The sequence below is a fragment of the Anas platyrhynchos genome, chromosome 8 (assembly GCF_047663525.1).
Source record: "Anas platyrhynchos isolate ZD024472 breed Pekin duck chromosome 8, IASCAAS_PekinDuck_T2T, whole genome shotgun sequence".
Lineage (NCBI taxonomy): Eukaryota > Metazoa > Chordata > Aves > Anseriformes > Anatidae > Anas > Anas platyrhynchos.
Genome location: NC_092594.1, coordinates 8085490 through 8096590, shown reverse-complemented (window position 1 = coordinate 8096590; position 11101 = coordinate 8085490). Strand labels below are relative to the sequence as shown.

At 38.7% G+C, this 11101-nt stretch overlaps 1 long non-coding RNA gene across 2 annotated transcripts; it reads left to right on the top strand.

The window, feature by feature from the left end:
- The first annotated feature begins 144 nt into the window (after positions 1–144).
- LOC119717577 (uncharacterized) lies at positions 145–10626 on the top strand. 2 transcript variants are annotated; one of them, XR_005267367.2, is made up of 3 exons: positions 145–507; positions 9476–9563; positions 10571–10626. It is a non-coding gene; the product is annotated as an uncharacterized lncRNA (long non-coding RNA). The 2 variants fall into 2 exon arrangements; XR_011810955.1 differs by lacking the exon at positions 145–507 and adding an exon at positions 839–998.
- Positions 10627–11101: the final 475 nt, after the last annotated feature.

Genomic DNA, 11101 nt, shown 5'->3' with positions numbered 1-11101 from the left:
CTAAGACACACCAGATGGCTATTTATGCCAGACCTACTCACTTGCTAGTTAATCAATAAAACAAGGTGGAAGGATGTAAAAATAAGAGTGATTCTGCTTAGGCTGGTTTTGGTTTGATTTTCTAATCTTAGCTTTAAAGTTTAAAGCTTAAAGATAATGCATAACACTAATGTTTTATGTCAGTTATTCTGAATTATACTAGGTTATGGTATAAGCAATGCATAAATACTGTATCTTGTTAAACATTCTACAGTGTTCACTCCTTCCTTGGCTATTCAGTTCCATTACTTAATTTAAAAAACAAATACATTTAGTAAATGCTGCTGTAGGATGGAAATAAGGATCAGGGTGTTCCCTAATATATTCAGCTTGTTGTCATTAAAGCTACAAAGACCTGCAATTTAGCCACCTCGAATTTTGGTTATTCGTTAAACTTTTGTTGCTCTCAATACACCCAAAAACTCCAGCACTGACATGCTGTAGTACAAAGTTGCACTGCAAAACCAGGTTTGTATTGGCTATGTTGCTTTATGCAGTTGTGTTTGTCAACTGCAAATGTTTTTGTTTTTGTTTTTTTTTTTTTGTTTGTTTTGTTTTGTTTTGTTTTTTTTTTTTTTCCTAGCAAGATGTCCTGGTGACTGGGCTAAACTTTGGTAGACTTCTTTTTGTTTCTGGCAAAAGTCTGAAGTGTTGCTGTTGGATCTAAAATATCTAGGTAGATCCAGCAAGTGCTAAGTGTTCTGACTCAGGCAGCCCAATCTGTTAGGAGCAGATGGATGAAGTAGTCAGGGAAGCAGAAAACAGCTGCTGCTTCTGGTACCTCTGCTGAGCTGGGAGTAGGTGATATGAAGTTTATTCTTTACAGGTGACAGGAAAGGGATATTTTTACTGGGATGGAAATGATCCTGTATTTAAAGCAAAGCAGACTTCTTTTACACAGGTTTGGTAGAAATCTTTTTCAATGAATGGAACTAAGGAATAAGAGATGTCCTGTATAGGTAATGTTCTAGGTTTGTTGAACTGAGCAATGTTTTTATTTCAATGAAAGACTTTATTCTTTTATGTGGAGTGTAAGGCTTTCTTACTATTGGTAGAGCTGGGCAGGGAGGATACTGACAAAAATCACAGTTGTGGTGAAAGAAGAGAATCTGTTGCCCATTAAATGTTCTTATTTGCTGTCTTACTTATATTTTTCCCTTTAATTTTTAGCTTGTCATTGCTTAATCTTCTTTGACTCTGTTCTATAAGAGATTTTAGCCTGTTGGCTTTGTTAGTCTGTGCTGTGAATGGGGAAACACTGCTTGAAAACCAAGTTGGTTTGGTTTGTTTTCATCTCAGTGGTTTTTTTTTTTTTTAAAGTTAAAAAAACTTTAAAAAAAAAATTGTTTTTTTTTTTTTTTTTTGCACATGTTTTTTTTTTTTTCCCCCAAATATTATACTGAAACAAAATACTGAAACATTATACTGAAACAAAACAAAAATTCTGTATCTTCTGGTGGAAATTTCTGTTATGGATAGCCATTTATCCCTTAATCAAGATGAACTCTTCCCAATTTTAAATATCTATGTAAAAATTGTTTAGTGGAGATAAGCAATACTCATTGCATAATAGGTCATTATGTTTTGACAACCAAGGTTCAGAAATGAGGGGATGGAGTGTGACCAAAAAGAAACTTACACACCCAGCTTGAGCTAACAAGGAATTTTTTATTTTTTATTTTTTTTAAATTAACTGTGACTGGAAAGGACATCTTGGCTCACTGACTTGAATCTCCTCTTGCCACAAGGAACCATGTCCTATATTCCTTGTAAAAAGTTTAATGTGCGTGTTAAGAATAGATGGATTTTCAGCCCCTACTCCTTAGCATCTGTAACCACATAATTATTTCATTGATTAACCTATATCTTTCATGTGAAATCATACTTCAAGTATAGTTTCTGAAGTTGCAATGGTGTATGTCCTCTTGTAGAAACTCTCCTTTATGAAAATCTTTACCTGTAACTGATACACCTTTACTATATTTCACTTGGAAGAGATAAATGCAATCTTTGGAAAAAGCCGCAGCTCCTTATTTCTAGACCCAGCAGCAAGAGGCTAAGCAAAACATGTATTGTGTGTATGCATTATATGGTTTTGATACTGAATCTGCAACCAACCTGAGACTGAGAAAGGAAAGGTCACTGGCTGAAGAAGAGTTGAATAGGAAGAAGGTGTCAAGAAATCAGCCTTTGTGGATGTAGGGTAGTGATTGTAATGGCATGTGGATGAAGTTTTTTGTTTAAGAACTAGTCTGATTTTGAGTCATGGAATTTATCGTGTTTTTATGCAGTCTGTGAAAATGTGATGCAACAATTTAAAACACTGGAACCTTTGATAAAGAAAGTAATATGCTTGGTCAGAATTAAGTTCTTAGAATTTGATCTTATTCTTTACAGTAGAATTAAAATACCCCCACCCCCCCCAAAGAAAAAAAAAAAAAGCTGTATTTTAATGCATTTCAGTAATATTGTCTCTGGATCAGTGTTGAACAAGGGCAAGTGTTTTGCATAATTGCATGGGCTGTGGGAATAACTAATACAAGATCTCTTATAAATCAGATTCCTAACTGTTAATTCCCTCTCTCTCTCCCCCCTCCTCTCCACCTGCATTGATATATGCTTGCTTTGTGTTTCTGGCTGTTACTCTGAGACTGTTGAATCAGCTTTGTAACCTGCAAAAATGAAACCTTGTGAATGAAAACTTTATTTTAATTTATTAAAATTGAATGGTATTTCCCCAAAGTACTCACTTAGAGCATGTTAATTTTGTTGTCTTAGTGAATATTTAAAGCACTGTGCTCCACAGTGTGAATGCTGTGACAACACACATAATTATGCAAGTAACAAATATTTCAGAAACCATGGGAAATGGGGAAAGGGGGACTGAAGCTCCCTACAGTCTAAATGTGATTATAGTAAACTCCGGATCATAGCAAGATGTAAACACTGAAGTTGATGACTAGTGCTTTAATTTATAGGTCATATTTGGCTCTCAGATACTACTGTAAATTTGGAATAACTCTGCTAACTTCAACAGAACTGCCTTAGATTTAGAATAGAATAGTTCAGTTGGAAGGGACATGCAAACATCAAAGTTCGACTGCCTGACTGCTTCAGGACTAACCGAAAGGTATGTTATGCTACTGAGGACACTGTCCAAATGCCCCTTGAATGCTGAGAGGCAGGGAGCATCCACCACCTCTCTAGGAAGCTTTTTCCAGTGTCTGACCACTCTCATGGAAAAGAATTTTTTCCTAACATCCAGTCTGAACCTCCCCTGGCGCAGCTTTGTGCTGTTCCCACATGTCCTGTCACTGGTTCCCAGGGAGCAGAGGCCAGCACCTCCCCCTGGACTTCCCTTCCTCAGGAGCTATAGAGGGCAATGAAGTTTCCTCTCAGCCTCCTCTTCAGATGAGGCAAGCCAAATGTCCCCAGCCTCCCCTCATAGACTGTGTCCCCCAGCCCTTTCACCAGCTTTGTTGCCCTCATTTGGATGCGTTTATCTTAATATCCTTTTCATATTGTGGAGCCCAGAACTGCACACAATATCTAAGGTGAGGTTTCTCTAATGATCATTTCCCTATGCTCTTCATTTCTCTCATTGAATCACTTTTGCCATTTATTTATAAAGCTACATACATCCAAGAGTCTATGCCAGCATGCCCATGTTGGGTGGTTTAACCCCAGCAGGCAGCTCAGCACCACTCAGCCACTGCTTGCTCTCCCCAGGTGGGATGGGGGAGAGAAGCAGAAAGGTAAAAGTGAAACAACTCATGGGTTGAGATTAAAAGAGTTTACTAGGTAAAGCAAAAGCCACATGTCTTAGCCAAGCAAAACCAGGAACTCCTTCACTATATTCCATCGGCAGGCAGCCACTCTCAGGAATTCAGGGCTCATCATGTGTAACAGTTTCTTGGGAAGACAAAGGCCATCACCCCAAACATCCCTCTTTCCTCTTCCTTTACCCCAGCTGTTATTGCTGAGCATGATGCATGTGGTAGGGAATACCTCTTTGGTCCTTTGGGGTCAACTGTTCTGGCTGTGTCCCCTTGTGGCTTCTTGTGCACCTCCAGCCTCCTCGCTGGCAGGGCAGCAAGAAGAGCAGAAAAGTCCTGGGCTCTGTGTAAGCCCTGCTCTGCAACAGCTAAAACACTGGTGTGTTATCTCCACTGCTTTCTTCAAAAATCCAAAACACAGCACTGTGTGAGCCACTAGGAAGAAAATTAACTCTATCCTAGCCAAAACCCCAATACCATGAAAGTTGTACTACAGTAAAAAAAGAATTCATCCATTCTAGAAAGCAACCCTGTTCCCACTTACTGCTTTACTGCCATTTAGAGTTGTCTCACTTCCTACAGGCATCTCATGCTTCATTAACTCAGCCTTCAACAAGTGTCTGACCAAGGAGTTATTGCAGAATGATCTTGACTTGGACGATATTACCTATTATGAGCTGATGGAGATGGCAACTCTCTCTTTCTCTCCCTGAAAATTAATTTCTAAACTCTTTCATTACAGTTGAGTCAATTGTTTCTGACACTCAGCCAGTGAGATGCTCTTTGTACTCCTGCTGCTGGTCTCTCTCTACCAGCCTGTAGATGAGCAATCTCTTTTGCCTTGAGATTTCTTTTGGCATTTCATCTTCTCACCCAAAACAATTGTGTCCATCCAGCTGCTTTGTTTTGCACCTGGCTTTACTGTTCATTGGGTTGGTAAGGGATGTCTGCTTGCTCCTTATATCTTCCTAGTTCTGCTTTTTCCCTTGTTCCCCTCACTGGTTACGCTTACATTCTCAATCATTTCTGCATGGTCAGGTCCTCACTTCCAATGGCCGTCTTGGTTCTGTTCTGTCAGTACTGTCAGAAAGCTGCACCGAGGGTGTATCTGTAAGTGGATCTGGGGGCTATCCTGTGCTGGGACAGAGGACTGCCCGCTGGAAGCTGGAGCAGCAACTTTCTCAGAGAACCCTTTTTTCCACCTTTTTTTTTTTTTTTTTTTTTTTTCCTTTCAACTCACATACCCGTGCCTCTAGTGTCAAGGTCGATTTTCTATTGACCATTTCCATTTTTCCATTTTCTCATGTCCTCTCCATGGTTGTGTAGGTAAAACCATAGGGTGGCACGGGGTGTGTACCCTCTCTATTGTCTTCCTTGCACAGTAGGATTCTTACCCCAATAGCTGAGACACTGGTTTGTACAGGTGGGGAGGACGATAAATATTTACGTCTTTGAGCTCTTATCCTTTCCAGTCCTAGCTCATTTCACCAGATACCCCTTAGAAACCCCTAGCAAATTGCTCACTGTGTTTCGCGATTGTGCCCAGTATCCTGCGCTGTTGCTATATTCTACCAGTAGATGTCAGCTCGGAACTGGTGAAAGTTTATTCCATTTGTTTCAAGGTAATTAAAAGTACTGGTTCACTGGCTTGGACCTTGACTTTTTTTATATCACATTGCTTGTTCAGCATGCAAGGCAAGATGTCGGTATTCAGAAATTCAACATATGACCAGTGTGATGTTTGAATGCTTTGTAACATCTGTAACAACAGAGAGAGAGTTCAGACAATGTGTGATTAAAAAAAGAAAATCAGTTACTCTGTGTGTTAATGAACTTTAAGGAAAGATTTTCAAACTCAGATTCTAGTTCCAAATCACCAAACTTCTAGATGAAGTTAATAGCCAGGACAGTAGGAACCACTGAGATGCAGAGTGAGGGAGAAATTAGTGACAGCCTCTGTGCTGCCGGACACAGACTTACCATGGCATTAGTAGTCTCTGCCCCAGGAAACTGGGCACCTATGTGAGAAAATGTGAAAGTGTGATATGCTTGTTCTATGCCACTCTGTTGGGATTTTTCCCCTTGGAATTATAGGGCTACTTGCAGCTTGTATATGTCTCTGGAATATCATCTGAGAGGGGAAAAAATTGACCTTTGGAGTAGTGTGGCACTGTATGTGCATCTACAAGCTGGAACAGGCAGAATTATATTTCTCTATGTATTGTGGAGACAGGTGCTGTAGTGCTGTCTCTGCTTGCCTTATAGCATTTGCCCTCCCATGCATAAAGACTTACTCCCGTGCTTCTGGGACAAGTTCAGTGTGTTCCTGTGTTTTGCGAACCAGCATGTACAAGACAGTCAGTCTTAAAATTCAGAAACTCCTTCTTTGGGGATAGATGCATACCAATGGTATATTCCCACACTTTTAATGCTGCTATAGCTATTTCTCCTGAGGATTTCTGGAAGCATACCCCAGAGATCTTAGTGCCTCAGCAACCGGAGCTATGCTGAGAGTTGATCTGTCATACACTGGGGGAGAGCTTGCTGTGCCCTTTGAGGCAGTGATTTTAGTCCGTTGTCACATTTAACTAAGGCTCTTCCTATTCTGTGTTTTCCTGAGCTTTGTCTGTTCAAATCTGTGTTTGATGAGTGGATTGATTGCTCCTGCTTGCAGGCAAGTTTCTTATGCTGTGGAGCAGATGTTTGGTGAAATCAGTGGCATTCAGAATAGTTTTTTTCCTGCTATGTGGAAGGTACAGAACATGAAGGATGAGGTCACAGACTTAGCAGGTGTGATGAGTTCTGCAGTTAGTGTGCAGTTTGTGGATGGACGGAAGCCATGTTGTTGTATATGCTTCGCAGAACCAACAGTGGGACATGAAGATAAGAAATATGAAGATAAAAAATAATAGATTGTTTTCAGAGATTAGACCTTCTGAATTGGTAAGTACCATACAGATGGTATACCTGCTCCCACTTGGTTCTCTAAAAAGAAAAGTATATCAGTTCCAAGAGAGCTTTATTATATTTTTTTCCAAGGGATTTCCTTATTTTTGTAGACTATGGCCTAGCTCAGTGTCCATTCGTGAATGCCAATATACTATATTGAGGAAAGTCACACAGCACCAATGTTTTTAGGAGACCAAGTGCCTATTTGCTGGAAAAAAAGAAAAAATCTTAAACAATTCAGTTTGGATACCAGTGTGGTCAGGATCACGAATTAGATTGAGACTTGACAGAACTCTGCACCTGTAGGTACAGAGGTGTTTTCCTGCAGGGTATGGTAAGGAGTCAGCTTTTTTACAGAGCTGATGTGGGTAACCAAAAACTCTCCCTTCATTACTGGGACTTTGATCAAGGCAGGTGGGAGAACTAAGAGATGCCCTGCATATACTAGTGACAGAGGATTAGAATTTCTGAGGGAGGCTATTGTGGTTTGAAAAAATTTAATCATTTTAAAATTAGACTTTACAGCCATAAATTAATTTATTACAGACTTGATGGGATTATAAGCTTAGTGAGATTTTTCAGGTGTTAAGTGACCATATGTCTTGTAAGCTTATTATGGCTTTAGGTCTTATGTGATCACAATATGTGCACCTTTAATAAAGCTTAGTAATCTGCTCATTGGCTTTTCTGCATGTGCAGAATCCAGGTAGCAATGTATTTTAAAAAACAAACCAAATTATTAACTAACCAGTTAGAGCCAAGCCCTTTTAAAATCACTAGCTGCGTGTACATATAAAGGTAAAATAACTCCCATGCAGCATGAATTAAAATGATCTATATGTTTATGTGCTCAAAATATCTAAAATCAGTAATGGCTATCTAAAGAGCTCTTCCTTTCGCTTGGCAGAACTTCCTCCTTCATTGAACATTCCTTCCTCTGTGCATTTCAACAGCAGCCCTTGCTAGTGGTGTCTACAGGCACGTTACATTAACAGCAGTTTAATAACGTTAGAATTTGGCCTAGGAGAGCCTGTTACCAGTGCTGGTTCTAACTTTGCTTCAGGCCAGAGAAGGCCTGGACAGTATAACTGTTTCTAAAATACCATAATGGAAAACAGGAACTAATATCTGAGGCCAGAGGGAATGTTCCACCTCCCTGTGCCAAGGAGCCTGTGAAGTGAGCAGTGCAGTCCTCGTGAGATTGCCCTCTCCAGAAATCAGATAGACTGTTACTGCTCTTGCTTTATTAAGTGGAGTATTTATTAGAGGAGAAATGATAACACAGTGCTGACCTGGGATGCAGATGCTTGCTAGTAGAATGTGTTGTTCCACTTCACCCTCTTAGCTGCACTCTGCAAATAAATGAGGCAGGATAAGCAGCATGGATGTATAGCTGTACACAGCCCTATTTTCATAATCCATGCTTCTTCATAACATTCCTTGGCTGACCAGAAATGTTTTTCACTGTATCAGTGTGGCGATACGTGATTTCTGCATGGGGTGAGATGCCCTGTTAACTGAAACCACAGACCGAAGCGAGGGTGTGTGGAACTTCACGCAGGAGAAGAAAGGTCCTTGCTGTGAGTCCTGTTCCTGCCCCTACACTGTCCGAACTCCTGTGTGTCCTTGGCTGCTCTCTGAAGCTAAGACAGTGCCAACTTCAAAGGTGGCAAAGGGGGTCAGAGTACTTGGGCTGGGACTGCAGCCTGTGTGCTGATATTTCTGATCCATCTCTGAGAGGGAATTTCTGTAGGTGGAAATGGCAGGGGATGCATGGAGAGGCATATTTCTGGTTGTGAGCGGGGGAGATGTGGCTAAATCCTGGACTTCAGGGTGCTTGGACAATGAATTACAAGCAGAGAGAAGGGAAGAGGGCTTCAGTGCAACTTTTAACTGATGTTAAGTTAGATGTTTGCTCAGTAATGTGATATAATAACATTTAGACAAATATGGATGGACTAACTCCTCCACAGAGAGTGTGCAGTGGCTTCTGTATTGTTCTCTGAAACTTGCAGTTGGCCTTCCAGCATGGAATTGCACTGTGCATGTCTGTTTTTCTTCATGAGGGGGGTCAAGATATGTTAAAATAATCTTTTAAAACAAAAAAAATATAATGTTGAGGCTTTGTGGGGGAGAAGGAAGCTGAAGGCCAGTTGTAGATGGAAAAACTGTCAGTTTTTCTGAGATGGATTGCTGGCTGGAGCCTGTGTTTGGCTTAAAAAAGGGTAATACTACTTGTGCAAGACTGGGACAGCAGAGAGTATTTATTTAGTTTTTGTTTATTCCTATCTATTCTTCTGAATTTCTAAACCTCTGTTTCAATATATTTAGAATTATATTTCACTTAAATATAAATATTTCACATTTACAAGACATTATATTTTGTATTATGCATGTTGATGTACTGTATATATGTAATGGTTACAGAAAAGGCACTATATGTGCATTACTGCCGTACCTTTATATTTATCTAAATGCCAAGATTAATCCAAGATGTGGTAATGTTTTGCCTTAGAGCAATTGTACCAATGAACCTTAACCCTGATTGTAAGAGACTTACTCTCTGTTCCTGTGACAGTTTGTTTATTCTTTACTTCAGGGCCTCTTTTGAGCTAAAACAGCCATTAAGAACAAATTGTTCTGGACAGCTTTTCTGCCTCTGAGTAACAAAAACTGTAACTTATTTTCGTTTCTTCCTATATCTTTCTCAGGTGATTCCTGTAAACATAAATCCACAGTAGTATCCATCTAGCACTGGAATATTCTAAATGTGGAACAATGATGCGACTCATTAACAGGGTGACTTTTCAGCTTTCTCTATTGGCAAGAATTGCTGCACGCAGCTTGACAAATTCTGTTGTGCTCTATGGAGGTATCACTGAATACAATGTGTACAATGTCAGTATCAGAGGAAAAATATACATTCAGGTACTCTGTATATTTTCAGTGGTTTGTGGAGGTTCTTGTGCTGCGTGACTGGTAGGTAAATGACAGCCATTTTGTAGAATAATGTTATGTGTGGACAGTTTAGTCCTAATATACATGTAAAACTCCATAATTCAATGGAAGGTCTGACTGCTCAGTATTTCTTCAAGTATTTGATTTATCCAGTTAATCAACTGTTCAAAAATTATTGAAAATAATATTATCAAGCCTTCCTTGATATTATGTCCCTGTATTAAGCAGGAAAAAAATATTTTATTTTTTACTTCATTATAAACAATTACATTACTTGTGAAAAGGGTAAAAGAACAGAAATGAAAAATGATTGTCTGCTTGTAGTACAGTGGAGATATCAAGAGGAAAATAGAGCCCACTTCAACTACTCTTAATAAGACTTGGATCAAACCTAAGATTTCTTGCTTTACTTATGAGACACCACAGCTCTTGACTTCGCTAATCAAGAATTAAAATTGAATAATTATGAGCCATATCTACTCATTAAAAAAAATAAAAAAATAACTTATGGGTAGATTCAATGTGGTAAAACTTGCCTTATTAGATCTTTTTTAATCAACCAAATACCTTACATTATTGCAGGTCCTCTATACTTTTTCTTCTTACAGAAGTAACGAAGTGGAGTCAAAGGTTGTTTTAGGAATATAAACCTGTTTTAAAATTTTATCTAAAATGAAAACAGAGCTAATCAGAGATGAAGGCAACAATCATTATTGGGCTAAAATCTCAGGCTGACAGTGTAAATAGACTTACAGTAGTATAATAAATAATCTACTGCTCTTTTAGAATAATATTTTGCTAACTTTTGCAGCACAACTTAGAAATAAATAAATCTTTTGCATTTTCAGAGATTTTTCTTCCTGTGTGTCCACAGAACAGAGACAGCAGTTATTTCCGTAGTATGGCAAGTATTCTTGCTTTGTATTTGCATATTCCTAACATAACTGAGACATTTCACTGTTTAGAATGAAGAAAAAATGTTATACATGTACTGATTTATACATATAATGTTCATGTAATTGCTGATCTTGATAGAAGTATTTGTATTGTAAACTGTAACTTATGTCCCTATCTTGTCCTCTGTGTTACTATTTACTAGAAATTATTATCTAGGAAAAATGAATAAATGAAAATCTTATTTAATTTTTCATATTGCATCTCATTAATTTTAAAGTGTAGCTGTAAATTCTATTAAAATGTGGTAATAATTGTGAACGAATTTATAGACAGTTGAATAGATTGAGGAGTTGAAGTGGAATCTCACAGAATACGAAAGATATTCTGTGACAGAACTACCTGCATTAATTATAAATTTTGAGAAGTGTTAGGTGTTGATGGAAGCAGTGAACAGGGATGGACTTAATTAGGGTTGCCACAGC